The 16,439-nt window shown below is 35.0% G+C and overlaps 1 pseudogene across 1 annotated transcript; it reads left to right on the plus strand.

Moving 5' to 3' along the window:
• The first annotated feature begins 2,149 nt into the window (after window positions 1-2,149).
• Window positions 2,150-6,330, plus strand: LOC149572940 (uncharacterized; annotated as a pseudogene). Its single transcript, XR_016359995.1, has 3 exons — window positions 2,150-2,282; window positions 4,030-4,094; window positions 4,571-6,330. The product of XR_016359995.1 is annotated as an uncharacterized LOC149572940 (transcript).
• Window positions 6,331-16,439: the final 10,109 nt, after the last annotated feature.

The following is a 16,439-nucleotide window of genomic DNA, read 5'->3' on the forward strand; positions in this document are numbered from 1 at the left end:
TGGGAAGCAAAGATGAAGAAAAATTGGAATCCCCTGATAAAGCCACCCTTAACTTACCAAAAATCTAATCAATGAGCTAGTATAGATTGCAAATAGGAACCACCTCCAATGGGATGGGCAAAGCTAATCTTTGATTGAGCATCCCGAGGCAATCTTGGCCAAGTAGGTATTGGGTGCATCATCTGCTCAGATGAAGGAAAATGGATGGTAAAATGCTAAACATTTAGGAGTAACTTCAAATAACATAGCTAAAATGGAAGCACTATAAGAAGGACTGAACCTGAGTTTAGAATTAGTCATTAGAAAAGTTAATTTGAAGGAGATTCCTTGATAATTTTAAATGTAATAAGAAGGAGGAGTACCCCAAACTGGAAGCTCAACTCTACACTTGAGTATGTGCTACTAATCATAGACAAGTTTGAAGATATCAGGATTCAACACATATATCGTGAGGGAAACAAGGAAGTTGACCATCTAGCAAATAAGGGAGTAGATGGTGAAGACATTAAGATTCTTAACAATTCCTATTATTTTTAAAGCTGATCTCTTTGTCACTATCAATTCAAAGATGTAAGGGCCCATTTGGCAACAAAAATACAAGTGGAATATGCATATGTATATTCTTAAAATTTTGAATTCTCTGTTTGGATGCACCAAATCGAAATTGGAATAGGAATAAAATTGGAATACATATTCCAATTTTGGCCCAAAAATGAAAATTTTCTATTCCACCTAAATAGGTGGAATTGGAATACGTATTCCTATTCCATTTTTATTTAATTTTAGAAAACATAAATTTTTGAGTCCGTGAGTTCCGCATCAAATTTTGGGTGAACCAAACAAGAATAGGAATATGTAACCCCATTTTCTGTTTGAGAATAAGTATTCCTATTCCCATTTTTATATTCCTGTAGCCAAACGGGCCCTAAGGATATTCAATAGTGTACTACAACAAATCCCCCAATATCATTACCGACTGAATTCACACCAATCATTCCATTTTATTAGGCATGCATGTAGTTTCAAAGGCACATTTCTCTACAATCTAACTCAGAATAGCTAACTATTGTTGGATACCGACAACATAAGAAGGTTGCTAGCAACTAATGGATAGATTTGCACTAAGGTTGAGTTTTCAAACAATAGGGGAGATGAAAATGTTTCCTTATAAGACCAACTTCATCTCATCTCCAATCAGATTCCCTTGTCTCCAATCCTTGAAAACCCATCTTCAAAACTCTAAATTGCATATTTAGTCTTATCATAAACTTAAAACAAGCTCGATTTACACTCAAACCAATTTCTAAACATTTGTTACAATATTGGAAACATTTTCACTAAAACTAGAGGTTAAAAGAGCGATATTCTTAAATTTAGTCTGTTTAAAACTTGCTACTCTTGATGGTAAGACTATTAACTATTAAATATTCTTATCTTTAAAGACTAATAAGTATTTGAGCTTGGAGTGTTTGATATAATGCAAATTATATGGAAGATCTATGTAACCATCAACTAAGATACCTACATCATGTCATTACGATTGAAAGAGGCTACAATGTATTCGAAGATACATAAAGTCTAAATTGTTTCTCGATAACTCAAAAGAAAGAAGAAGCAAAGGAAGGAATACCTACCTAGGTCTCTAACGGAGACAAGGACAATTGTTCGCAGATAGATCAACTAAAAAGACTGTACAATGTAAGGAAATTACAAATGTAAATAAGGGGTATGCCCCTTTTAATTTTGTAATTTTGTATAGGACAATTGTCCCAGGCTAGACTAAAGGTTTTCTTCTCTGTTCTTTTCTACAATGTCCGTTTTGAATGGAGACAATGTAACAATTTTTATTATTAATAATAAAATTTATATGACTTCAGCCTTTTATTGACCCCAAAAAAAAAAAAAAAAAAAAATAGTAATTTAATTATATTTCTTTTACAAATATATAAATCATCTTATGATACAACTTATTATAATAAACAACATTAATAACTAATATAACTCTATGTTTAATTTTTTTGTAAATCATTTTATTTTAATCTTTCAATTATTTGAAACATTCAAATTTAATAACAAAAAATAATCAATATTTGGAGAGGGACTAGGCTGTTCTGCAGCCCATAAATCATAGATCAAATTGAGGGTTTTACAATTCCTTCCTCTTTTTGACCTCCTTGAATTGTTCTCTGGTGACGCTCTAGGGTTTTCTTTAACGGGGGATTCTGGGGGATTTTTTGTGGAAACTTCTGCAAGGTACTCTGATAACACGACACATCTCTCTGGTAAGCTCTCTTGGATTCAATCCACTCGACCGAGAGTTGCAGGATTTTCTTCGTATTTGTGCATTTTTCTTTGCTAATTATTCGTGCATACCCTTCTATACATCCATATCAATAAACAGCTTTGTTCACGCCCCTGAAACTGGGTTTACAAAAAGATTTGTGAGATTTTCTGACATCTGTAGCTGTGGGTTCATGTGCTCGTATACTGTTGCTTTGGTCAAGTCATTGAGTATTGTACTTTATGCTCATAATGTAGTTATCATGCTCAACCAGTATCTTCTTAAATGCATGTTTTATTTGTCGTAAAAAACCAATGAAGCTTTACTATTTGAAGCTCTATTTCATATGGTATCACTATAATCTTCATTGGCAGTTCTTGGATCATGAACAATCTGCCATTGCTATACAACAATAATATTTTATTTTTTCTTGCTCTATTTGACCATTTGCTGTTGTATGTTGTAGCTATTCACCTGTATCATTACAGTAATGCACTTTACATAATTTAAAGTACATGGTCATTTGGTCTGGCCAATGAAATGAGTAACAATAATAAAATCAGCAAAATTTGATGATTTTAGCATTGATATCTCTGTACCTGCACAATGAAATAAACGTGTTAAATAAAATATGGAACTCTGATATAGCTTTTTGATCCTGTTTGCTGTTTTAACTCCACATGTTGATTATTTCTTGCCCATGAATCTCTGATAGCGATACGGCTTCAACATTCATATGATGCTGAAACTTTCTTGGAATTGGATAGCTGATCTTCACAGTACTTATAATAGTGCAAGGCAACAATAGTATGAGTGCATCTGATCTTTCGTTTTCTGTTGCATGTTCATGGTTCCTCTTGCACTTTAAGAAATGTAAAACCTGTTATATATCTGTCCTTAAACAGCCATATACCCTTGATAGCAGCAATAAGTGTAAAGTGAGACTTGATTTTGATTACGTGACTTGCTTTTTCTAATGATATAACCTGCAGTTAATATTCATTGTTGTACAGTGTACAATACAGACTCATTACCACTTCTCCAGTTTGTAAGATATCCTGTGCATTAATGATGTCTTTCTACTTCTTTCCCCTTTAATTATTTCTTTAATTTGATGTTCAGAGAAAATGTTTGTTCAAGGTGTACTAAGAGTTAAAATACTGATTTAGTTGCTCATGTATCTTTGATATAATGAGATTCTCATTAAAGCAACACATATCTTATTCATTATTGTGCACCCTTGTGTTGATCATGATACTCTCTTTGATGACTTTACCACATGACTGCACATAGCACCAACTCAATAGATAGAACATTTGATTCTCTTTTTGTAGTTAATCTTTTCCCGACTTCTCTGATTGCATGTGACTGTAGCGGTGTTGTCATATGTTTCTTGCTGGCCTGAACTTATATTACTGATCAGAAATGAAACTTGTACTTTTGTGAATATTTCCACACTACATCTCATAAATGTTTTGTTAGCTCCATATACAATAAGAGCTGTCCCTTTTGGATGATTGTCACCTTTTGATATCTGCACATTGCACAAACAATTAAATAAAAAAAATGAAGCTCTGGTTGCAGTTTTCTGATGCTTTTCATCTTTACCGATCTGATGTTGTGACTGATTATTCTCTTCCTAATCATGTGACTACAGTATAATAGCATGGTAGTCAATTGTTGTAGATAGCTTCAAAACCCCTCATTTCTCAGACTTAGGACTGACACCATTTTACCATATTTTGCAGGTACTTAAAGATCTCCAACCACTCTCAGAAGGCAGCTTCGGAAGTATTCAACAATGCATGATCAGGCAATGATAGATTTTTTTCCCAGTCTCCTCTCTTGACCTCCATACTATTGTACTTTTCTTACATCGTTTTTTAGAGCTTACCCTGGGCTCCACTTTTTTGTTTCCTCTTTATGAAGGACAAAACCTTACATTGCAAAATGTACTTGTACTTTCCTTCCTTTGTATCAAAATAACTTGTAAGTGCGAACATGTATATGTATTTTATGATGTAACATATTTGGAAATGAATGAAATACTCCTTTTGATCAATTCTTGATTATCTGTTAGTACTTCACTTTTTTTTTGGATCAGTAAAACGACATAAACTTACTGTATAAAATTATACCAATGTACCTTAAACCAGTTGACTGTCTTGCAATAATTTAGAACCGAAAGGGTTTAGGGTTAATTAACTTGCAGCTTTTAATGGTTTTCTGAGTATTTTCTGATTTCCAAAGAAATTCAAATGCTAAAAGTGGTTTGATTTTTTTTGTCAGGGTCTCTGCTAGTGTCTTTGCTGCATCTTTTGCAATGGAGAGCATAAAAATTAACGATAGCCTGAAGAAGCCGAAAGCTCCACCTCCTGTGAAACAAGAAAGAATTGAAAATGCCATAGACGCTCTACTGAAATGGGTAAAGTCTCAACCAAAATATCAGAAACCCCAGCTCTTAGAACGTGATGAGTTTTTGTACATGATCACGACTTTGAAAAAAATCCCAGCTAAGGAACGAATAAACCCTTATAAGATTCGGATACCCAACCCCTTGTTTCCATTTGATGGAAGTCAAGAGATTTGTTTATAATAAATGATGGAGGAAAGCAGGCGTCTCAGGTTTCATCTCGATTTGCCAAGGCTAAGATTAAAGAGGAAAGCTTGCCCATTTCAAAGGTATTGAAGTATTCGAAGCTTAAGACTGACTATAAGCCCTTTGAGGCCAAGAGGAAACTTTGTGGGTCTTATGATATGTTCATGGTTGATCGATCTATGATTCCATTATTACCCAGGCATTTAGGGAAGACCTTTTTTAAGAAGAAGAAGCAACCTATTCCTGTGGATTTGAGCCACAAGCATTGGAAAAGGCAGATAGAGCTAGCTTGCAGCTGTGCTTTTGTGTACCTTCGAGGGGGTACATGTTGTGTGGTGAAGGTGGGGAAGGTGTCTCAAGAAAGGGATGAAATTGCACAGAATGTCATTGCTGTGATTGACGGGCTTGCAGAGGTGATACCAAAGAAGTGGGAGAATGTCAGGTCTTTGCATTTGAAGATGTTGGAGTCCGTGGCATTGCCAATTTATCAAGTTGTTTCGGAGAGGCCATTTAAGATTGAGGGTGTGGAAGGTGGGGCAGGATTGCATGTTCCAGTAGAGGAGCCTGGAAACAAATTACATGCTAGGGATTCTAAGGAAGGAGAGAAGAAGGGTTTCAAGAAGGGCCAGATACATAATGTGCGATACATGGATCATATGCTGGGGGATATACCTGATGATCTTTTGGGTAACAAGGAGCAGAATGAGGGTCTGTTAGGCAATGCTAATCGACACAGTAGTTTTCTGGGTTATGAGGAGCAAAATCATGGTCTTTTGAGTGATGAGGATCAGGAAGAGGTTGATTTACCAGTCTCCTTCGAGGTGGGAGAAAATAAGGTTTTTTCAGGTGATGATGAATGCGATGTCAGTATTCCAAAGTCTACAGAGAAGAGCAAATCTGGGAAAAAGATAGCAGGTGCCAAAAGGAGGAAGGATTCGGTTGTGGAGGGCAATTCAGGCTCATTGATTGATGGAGATGTCATTGATTCGATGCTACATAATTTTTCTACCCCTGCTTCAGAGCACAGAAAGAAAAGCAAATCTATTGTTAGTGAAAAAGCCTCGAGAAAGAAAGGAAAGACCAAAAATCTTGAAGATGGTGCAGACATGGATAGTGCTAGTGGCTCGGCAAAAATAGTGAAAAACAAACATTTTGAAAATGGAACAGTTACTGATGTCAAGTCCTTGGTGACAAAATTGAAGATTAGATGTTTTGAAGATGAGGCGGTTCCTTGCAGTGTCAATGCCTCACAAAAGAAGGGAAGAGTGTGAGAGGAAAAGTTATCGCTGCTTGATAGGAGTGCAGTTTCAAGGTACTTTGATGGTCTAAGTGAATGCATACTTTGACCATTGTTCTGTATAATGACTAATTTTGTACAGCTTTATAGCAAAGGGAACATTCAAGTCATATTAATTTGTAATGTTGGACACAACCATGTGCCTTATTTAAACTGCATCTGTCTTAATTGTCCTTGAAGAGATTTTGGATAGTATGATTCCTGTATTTATTAGGAACCTTTTTGCAACTTACATTTTTTAGGATATGTTTTAATTATTCATCAACAGAGGGGAAACTTTCTTTTTTATGAGGCATTTAGCTAGATTAAATGCAATAAATTTTTTTCCACAATCTTAAAAACCAACATATGATGCAGCACTTTCTATTTCATGGAATTTATAATATTATTCTTTGGCTACAACCATAAATTTCAAGTTTTTTAGCCCTTTCGATAATGCGATCATTGGAATATCCCTTTTGAGCGACTTATCTAAGCCAACCAATTAGGAGAGGTACATTTGTTTTTGAAATTCCATCTATGATTGGTGTTTTGGAGGGTACATTTTGAATCATGTCCCCAAAAATCTGTTCTGAAATATCATTTACACCTTTGGCTGTATTTCTGTTGCCTTTAATCTCCTTTTTTTGGTCTATCAAGGTAATGGCATTGAGTGTAGTAGGTTGTCTCAAATTCTTATTGAGGTAATTCCAGCTATTTAAAACAACTCCATGTGGGCTTTCTAAGGTAACTAGCTGAAACATAAGCTTCAATGTTTCTCTCATCTATTTGTACTAATCATAGTGCTGGCAAAATAAGGGTCAGATGCAAACAAGTTCAAGAGCAATTTATGGAAAAAACAAAATAGTTTTCTGACTTGAATGCTAGTCACTACAGAGACTTATCCTGAGCTTAGTGCTAGGGCTATATTATCATCTGCTAGTTGATTATCAAGTACTGGTTATCAGGTTCACCAATATCCAGGCTTGGTTTTGATTACGAAAGGACATTTCAGAATCTAGAGTACTATATGGCATGCTTTGTTTCAGGGATGATGTTGCATTAATGATGCTTATGCTTTTTTGTGCACCACATGCTTGTGTGGAATTAAATTATAACTTATGAACAGCTGGCATTTTTATTCTTCTCTGAGGTACCCAACACAATGAAAATTACTGAATTGTTGACAAAGTCGATCAGAATTTCTAATTTCTGATGCAGAGCCACACCTTGGAAAACTCAAGAGGAATCAATCACTCAACTGAGTTGCTTCAAGGGGCATCTACAACCTTCAGGATCACACACGATATATTATAACCACCCATTGTGATTTGAACCAACTGTTCTTATCATTATTATTATTATGAAAACACAACCAGAGATACCCTAGACTCAACTCATAAGACTCCTATAACCATCCACTAGATTCAATAAACAAAACTTTGAAAATAAATCCTCCAAAATTTCTTCTTGCTGCTTCTGGATAGACCTGCACTCAGACATGAATAACTTTCGAACCAAAAAAAGTTTACTCAATCCAACCGTTGAGATTTGGCTCAACTAGGTTTCAAACAACATATAAATTTTTTAGAGAAATCCAACGGTTCAAACCCGAGATATTGACCATGCATTGGAGTACATTTTTTTGCAAAACATTGTTTCTTGCTGTCTCTAGATAGACCTGTGAACAGACATGTATAACTTTTGAACCAGATCAAAACTCTTCGATCCCTCTGGTGAAGATGGGCGTAATTAAGCCTATAATAACATATCCAAAGCTCATGAAAATCCAACGGTGCCTTTGGGAGATATTACCCACGCACTGAGACTAATTTTCTGCAAACATACCAAATTCGACCCAAAACTAAAACTTTTTAATCTTCTGCAAACTATCAACTTGTTTCCCGTGAGAAGATAAGAAAAATCCGTTCAAAACTCAGACTATCGAAAATTTGCACAAAGACAAAAAAAAATAAATATTCCATATCTCTCCAAATTCGATTCCTGTCTTACATAGCCGACTGGCTCACCCTTAAAACTGACTTTCTTTTTCCTATTCAAGGATGTGAAACGTTTTCTTCTTATTTTAGAAAAGAAGAATGTCTTCTATCCAAAAAAAGGATAAGAATCTGAAACGTTTTTTCTACCAATATTAGACAGTCGTTTTCTAAGTCAGGAATATTCCAAAAACTGCCTACTACCTATTATTGGATTCTAAAAATTGTTAAACACTCCACCTACAAACTAAAAAAAAACTATTCTAATTTAAGATCCACACACCTGGTTCTAGGTGGCTATATCTGGAGAGCTTATCGAACTGCTACTCTAGGTATGCCACCACATGTAGGACGTTATTACAAACTTAAAAAACTAAAAGCATTTGAAACATAACATTAAATTCTCTATTACATTTTCAACAATGTTGCCTCCTATAGCATTTCTCTTCTCTGCCACTGCAACATACTCCCTTGTAGAATGAATCTCAAGTCCTCTTGAGATGATGTGTTGTAGAAATAAATCTCATTCTTCTTTCGAACTTTCCAATTTCTTTGAACTAGGATGAGCATATCTACAAGAAAAACAAAAATAATATCCAACTTCTCCACCTTGTAGCTTTGATTTTTTAATGCTGTAATTCTTACAGAAAATTCTCCAGCATGATTCACTATACATGAAATCTGCATCCCTGCATAAACATTATTAGAAGAAAACATATCATTAGCATTAAGATTATTTGAGTTCTCTTTTTGAATATGAGCTTCCTTATACACCATGTAATGTGCATCATATCTATCTTCATCAATAGTAACCATAAACTTATCTGCTTCTTGACTATCAACCAGTTTCACATCTTGAATCTTAAGAATCGTATTTATCTCTTCTTCCTTTATTAAACATTTATCATCATCTTGATCTTCTGTAGTAATCTCACTTTCAAATATCTCTTTCTTATTACAACTTTGCTCAAGAACAATAACAGTATTGCACTTTTCCTTTCTTCTTCAAGCTGAGTTTCCATACTACCGCCATGCCTTTTCCATTCTCCCACAATGGCTGCAAATTTTTCCCATAAATCAGATTCTTCTTCAGAACTTGCTGTTACACATTCCTTAGCTTCATCTTCATGCCATTCCTCTTGACATTTTTTTTCATTTATGCATATTTAAGGCTTCATCAGTTGCCTCCAAAATCTTTTCCGTAGGAGTACCTTGCAACATTGTACTCTTCTCTATTTTCAAAGGACATGTTACTGTTCCAACCACAGATTGTTTGCATTCAAATCCAATAGGGCTTGTCTTGTTACTGCTATCGTCAAGAGATACTTGCTGCACTTCTTTCAACTTAGCTTTATTCTCTTTCAACTTAGCGTCATTTTCCTCAAGTCTCCTTCTCAAATTGTTTATCTCCTCTTCTATCTTGCTTAGCTCTTTCTCTTTGTTTTCTCCTTTCTTGTTTCTCTCTTTTCTTCTTTTCCTCTATCTCCTTCTGTTTAGAATCCTTTCTCTGCCGATACCTTCTAAAAAGATACAATAAAGCTGCTTTTTTTTGTCCCATCATTTCTCAGCTAGGTTATTTTTTTCTTATCTAGTCTTCTGGACTTCTTCTCAGATTATTTCTCTCAATCTTTCACAATCACACAAACATATACACAACTACTTTTTTCCAAACTTTTTGCTGAGCTCTGATACCAAAAATGATGCAGAGCCACACCTTGGAAAATTCAGGAGGAATCAGTCACTCAACTGAGTTGCTTCAAGGGGCATCTACAACCTTCAGGATCACACACGATATATTATAACCACCCATTGTGATTTGAACCAACTGTTCTTATCATTATTATTACTATGAAAACACAACCAGAGATACCCTAGACTCAACTCATAAGACTCCTATAACCATCCACTAGATTCAATAAACAAAACTTTGAAAATAAATCCTCCAAAATTTCTTCTTGCTGCCTTCGGATAGACCTGCACTCAGACATGTAAATTTCGAACCAAAAAAAGTTTACTCAATCCAACCGTTGAGATTTGGCTCAACTAGGTTTCAAACAACATATACATTTTTTACAGAAATCCAACGGTTCAAACCCGAGATATTGACCACACATCAAAGTACATTTTTCTACAAAACATTGTTTCTTGCTGTCTCTAGATAGACCCGTGAATAGGCATGTATAACTTTTGAACCAGATCAAAACTCTTCGATCCCTCTGGTGAAGATGGGCGTAATTAGGCCTATAATAACATATCCAAAGCTCATGAAAATCCAACGGTGCATTTGGGAGATATTACCCACGCATTGAGACTAATTTTCTGCAAACATACCAAATTTGACCCAAAACTAAAACTTTTTAATCTTCTGCAAACTATCAACTTGTTTTCCGTGAGAAAAGAAAAATCCGTTCAAAACTCAGACTATTGAAAACTTGCACAAAGACAAAAAAAAAAAATATTCCATATCTCTCCAAATTCGATTCTTGTCTTACATAGCCGACTGGCTCACCCTTAAAACTGACTTTCTTTTTCCTATTCAAGGATGTGAAACGTTTTTTTCTTATTTTAGAAAAGAAGAATGTCTTCTATCCAAAAAAAGGATAAAAATTTGAAACGTTTTTTCTACCAATATTAGACAGTCGTTTTTTAAGTCAAGAATATTCCAAAAACTGCCTACTACCTATTATTGGATTCTAAAAATCGTTAAACACTCCACTTACGAACTAAAAAAAAACTATTCTAATTTAAGATCCACACACCTGGTCTTAGGTGGCTATATCTGGAGAGCTTATCGAACTGCTACTCTAGGTATGCCACCACATGTAAGACGTTATTACAAACTTCAAAAACTTTTTTCAAGACCTTGTATCCTTTTCACAAGTACTCCTGGCAACATTCCAGGGCCCCGGATGTCAAATTCAAACTATTAAAGAAACTGTCTTAGAAGAAAACATCACAACATAAAGAAGCTTTCAGCTGAGCAAATTCTTGTCCAGTTTCCCCAGGGTCCTGCTTGAAGATATCACAAGAAATATATCAGGACTTAGATGATAGAATTACTCAAGTGGCCATCTCTTAAAACAAATGTCGTTACTGAATAATAGTTAGATCTGTTGCCTCTTGCCAAGAGGCAACAGTAATTATTGCTGTCATTAGGTACAGTTATGGAGACATTTGGTATAATCATATTTGAAAAACATGTGAATATAGATAATTACTGTTGTTATTGATTAATGATTGTGAGCATGCTATCCTTTGACTTGCCTTTACTATTGACCTGCAGAAGTTTGTGCTTTTGTTGACTTGCTATCATTTCTACTTATATCAATAAATATTGTTTTCATTGCTCCACTTGTAAATATAGTTTTATTATTGAAATTATTGTTTGGGAGTTTTCGCTTCTACATATCAGCTCTTAATAATGTCATACCGGCTGATATTATACTCATCATTTTTGTCTTGTGACATAACTATCCTTTTGTGCTTAGTGAATATCTTATGGTGACTATTTGGCAACAATTTATTACTGGTGTAGTACTGGGATGGGTGACCTCCCGGGAAGTCCCAGTGCTTCACCCCTGTGAGCATCACCTAGATCCAATGAGTGCTAAATGTTCATTTATTCTCTTGAGAGATGGGTTCATGTTGAATCACTACTCATGAAACATGGGTCATCGAGTTTGACTCAAAATCACACAGTTAAATCCTGATATTCACATCACAATTTGACTTGCTGTGGAAATTATCTCCTACTTATCAACAATTTATTAGTCCCTGCCTATATATAGGCAGGGAACTAATGTTCCGGGTGGCACATCTCAATTTGATTTATGTCTAAAAACATTCAAATTTTCTAAAGTTTTAAAAGTTTTATTTTTAAAATCTATTTTTATAGATTAATTTCTTTTTTCTGATTGGATAGAACCAATTATCCTAGGGTTTTGACTGTTTTTCCATTAAAAAAAAAACAGAAATTTAGACATCTCCAGAACTTTCTATTCGACGGGAGGCATCAAACGATTTTCATCTGAAGGTGTCCTGTCTCGCCTTTGCCGAAATTGTGGTACCTGGTTTTGAGCATGTATTCTATGTTCGCCGGATCCGCCATAAAGATCCGGCATTTCCAAGTGGCCGGGAGGCAGAACGTTCCGCTGTTGAGGATGAAGAGGTGGGTGAGCCAGTCGTAGAGATTGGACAGGTGAAAAAACATGGATGGGAGAACGCCTAGAATGGGCCATACTGGTGCTACTCTGAATTTCGATCTCATTGAAAAAGCTCAAATGAGTATGGCCGTTGTTATTGCTATTGCTAAGCAGTAGTGCCGTTCCCCGCATTTTATGGCGAAACTGGTGCCATTTCTTGAATTACTTGAAACTGGTGACATTCACTTCCGACGTCCGACGTGTTGATTTACTTGAATTGCTCTGGACTTTGGTGCCCGACGTCACAAGTATTCATAGAGGCTGCCTACTCACCATACCTTACCTACTATGAGAAACAATTTCTTTTTTCAACTCATTTGTATCTTACCAAACACGCCATCAATATTTAAATTGATTTAATAAAAATTAATAAAATAATTTTTTCATTTCAATTTAAGAATTAAGTAGCGATAATATGATTCTTTCTCTACTTCTATATACTAGGGGTTACAAATTGAAAATAAATATAAATGTTTAAAAAATAAATATTACAAAAAGTATAAATTTTTCTATTAGTTTAATTAAAAGAAATTTATTTTTTATATAATTTTAACTTACATTATTATTTAATAAACTTTACTCTTTACTAAATTTATTTTTATTATTCTAATTTCTAATTTTATTATTTAGTAAATTACAATAAACTTTTAATTTAATGTATGTATCTTCATTGTAATGACTTTAAATTTTTGTTAATACAAAAAATCATAATATATAGTACATAACTAGATGGCAAATCTAAGTGTTTCTTATGGGACTTTGATTTCTTTCATTTCTGCAAACTAAGATTCAATCTTTATATGTTAAATTAAATCAATTTGGATCAATGGTTTTTTTAAATTTGTTTAAATTATATATATATATATATATATATATATATATATATATATATATATATATATATATATATATATATATATATATATATATATATATATATATATATATATATCAATTTCAACAGTTTTACATATCTTGTCTATCTTTTCAATAAAGAGTGCTCTTTTTGTAGTTGTGGTTAGCTTTGGTTGCTACTTGCCAGTCAGGATCCAATAGTGCATCCTAGGCTATCTTTTATAATGAGATGATCACTATATTTAATACAGATGTTTGAGTTTCAACAAGTGTCTTTTGGGCCTTTAAAACCCCCAACAACTTGATTCTTTGTTGATCTGCACCCACCAATTGAAAAGTTGGGGACTAGATGATTGGGTGGCTTGCTCAAGTTTCTCCAAGTTGCTTTCAGAAGTAATGTTCACATTAGATTTTCATCAACAATTGTATTAGTGAGATTTCTTCAGCAGATTTTCATGTGCACCATAGTTGGTTTTTTGATATGTTACATGAATTTATGGTTCATCCTTCCTCAGATTGCTTTGCTTTCGTTTACATTTCCTCACTTTTATGTTTTGCTTTGTTCGGAGCCTAGGATGCTTAGGTTACTCACATGCTGCAAACTGGTTCGAGGTCTCAATCGACATTTGATGGCATGCCTATTTTTATGGGAGATGCCTGGTTTGGGTGCCACAATTTTTAGGGGGAAGGGCTTTCTATTTACTGCACCCAAAGCGCCTTGATATCTACATCTCATGGTGAGTTCTACGACATTTCTGACTAACCCTAGCCTTGCCATATCAATGGTGAAAATTTGCCAAAATTAACAATGTCCAACATGAACTTCGAGGAGATGCCGCACTTGGGTGTCTAGGTTGGTGGAGGGGGATTCAAAGTTCCTTTGGTGTGATCTCCCCTCACTCTATGGATGCTGCTTGGCAGTACTCCCCCACCCCCCCTTCCTGTTTGCCCCTCATTCACAATCCTCAAAGTGTGCTCGGATTATTTTGCCTCGAGCAAGAAGTTTTTTTTATGGGACCACCCTCTAATATGCTAATTCATAAAGCTTTGGCCAAAGTCATATGATTTGCCCTCATGGGTTTTTTGAGAAACAAAATGAATACATGGATGGGGGAATTTGGATTTACCTTTGTGCCAATGGTTTCTCTATCCTAGAATTTGATACTTAGGAGGAAAAGGAGTTGGTGCTAGAAAATAGTCCTTGGATCTTTCATGGCGATTTGTTGTGTATGAAACCTTGGATGCCTGCTTATGATCTGCACACAAAAATCTTCACTACAACATATTTTTGGCTGCAATTATTGTATTTTCATTTACAATTCTAGGAGCTTTATTGGCATTGGGAATGGCTCAAGGTGTTGAGCATTGGAGTGATTGTTGAGTATTAGGGGAGATTGTTTATAATAAGGATTTGGAATTGTTGTTGACATAAAGGTTTGGTAATGGGTTTTGCCTTTGATATCAACATACGTTTTAGAATGGAGTTGGACAAACTTAGATTTTGTGTATTACAGGCTATTGATTAGAGCAGTAAGGATTGTGTATGAAATTCCTAAGTATGCAAACTTGGATATGTGTTGTAGGATACATGTAGACCTTATATCTACGGTTGCAACTCTTTATGTGATGATTTGAGTGAGTTACAATTGTTATTGGTTGCAGGCTATTGATGTATGCTAGGGATAGTTGTTGTTTTTTGGGTATAGCATGTTGGCGAGTTGGACTTAAGGTTTGTGAGCATGGTAGAAGACTTCAAATAGTGCATGCTTCAAGATCTATGGGTCACTTGGTTCACGTTGTGACGATTGCTAGTGTATGACATATGGATGAATACTTTTGGGAGCCAATAGGAAGGTGTAGCATGTTTATTAATTTACGAGCGTTAATAATGGATCATGGCATATAATCTTGTTATTGTTATTGTTGTATAATTGTAAAAGGTGTCGTGATCATCATAGAATGGGTCTATTTATTTATTTGTGCATTGGAGAATTCGTAACAAGCCAACCTAATTGCTTGATTGTAACTTGTATAAAGGAAGGTAGTTTCCTTGATTCTAGTGTATGAGAACACAATTGTATGTGCAAGCCTTGATACTGGATATGAGAGTAGAGCTAAAGGATTGTCAAATGCTTTCATAAGAGGTATGAGCAGATTTTTTTATCATACCTAAGTGTACTTTATTGGAGTTGATAAGACAAGTTTGTTGTCATCAATCAATTAATTATTTGGATTTGTAAATCATTGAAGGTGGCCTTAGCCTTCACATCCTAGATAATGAATCTTTTTGAAGGTGGGTTTAACCTTCTCTTTTTGAGCAGTGTATTTTGATAGTGAGTCTTTTTGGTCTCATAAACTCCTAACAAGGTTGGAACTTTTTAGTAGGCGTTCAATCCCTTAACATGGACTTGTCCTTTAATAGGGGCAAATGTACTAAATGTATTATATCGACTCCTAATAGGGCCAGGTCCTCTAACATGGACATTTCCATATTGTGCATGATCTTGTGGTTATCATTCCCACTGGGGTTTTTTACCTTCATATGGATTTTTTCTAGAGCAAAAATCATAGTGTTATAGTGTTGGCTTTTATCTTGTTATACATTGTTATATTCTTGGTTGGCGATTTGTTTAAGAAGTTTGTGATGAGAAGGAAAGTATCAATTATCAAATACTTTGTAGTTAAGCATGCTCGAGATGGAGTAGTGCTAGGATGGGTGACCTCCTGGGAAGTCCCAATGCTTCACCTTTGTGAGCATCACCTAAATCAAATGAGTGCTAAGTGTTCCATTTATTCTCATGAGAGATGAGTTCATGTCAACCACTACTCGTGAAACATGAGTCACTGAGTTTGACTAAAAAAAAAAACTACATAGTTGAATCTTGATAGCAATATTGTAATTTGACTTGCTCTGGAAAATATCTCCTACTTATCTATTAAAACACTACTGGTGCTTCAATATGTATTGAGATGGATTTATTGAAGGTGGTTAATAGGAGCTGGAGGCAAGTTGTTGAGTATGAGAAATGTGCCTTCAGATGGAGGAGGTTTCTAAATGGACCACTTCACATCTCATTACCAAAAGAGCATCTCATAAACTCCTAATAGGGTTGGAACCTTTTAGCAGGGGTTTAGTCCTTTAATAGGGGCATGTATACTAAATGTATTGTATATACTCCTAATAGGGTTAGTTCCTCTAACACAAACATTTCCATATTAGTGCATGATC

This window comes from Cupressus sempervirens, chromosome 2 (genome assembly GCF_028749045.1).
Source record: "Cupressus sempervirens isolate cs-2001-9-10 chromosome 2, ASM2874904v1, whole genome shotgun sequence".
Taxonomy (NCBI): Eukaryota; Viridiplantae; Streptophyta; class Pinopsida; order Cupressales; family Cupressaceae; genus Cupressus; species Cupressus sempervirens.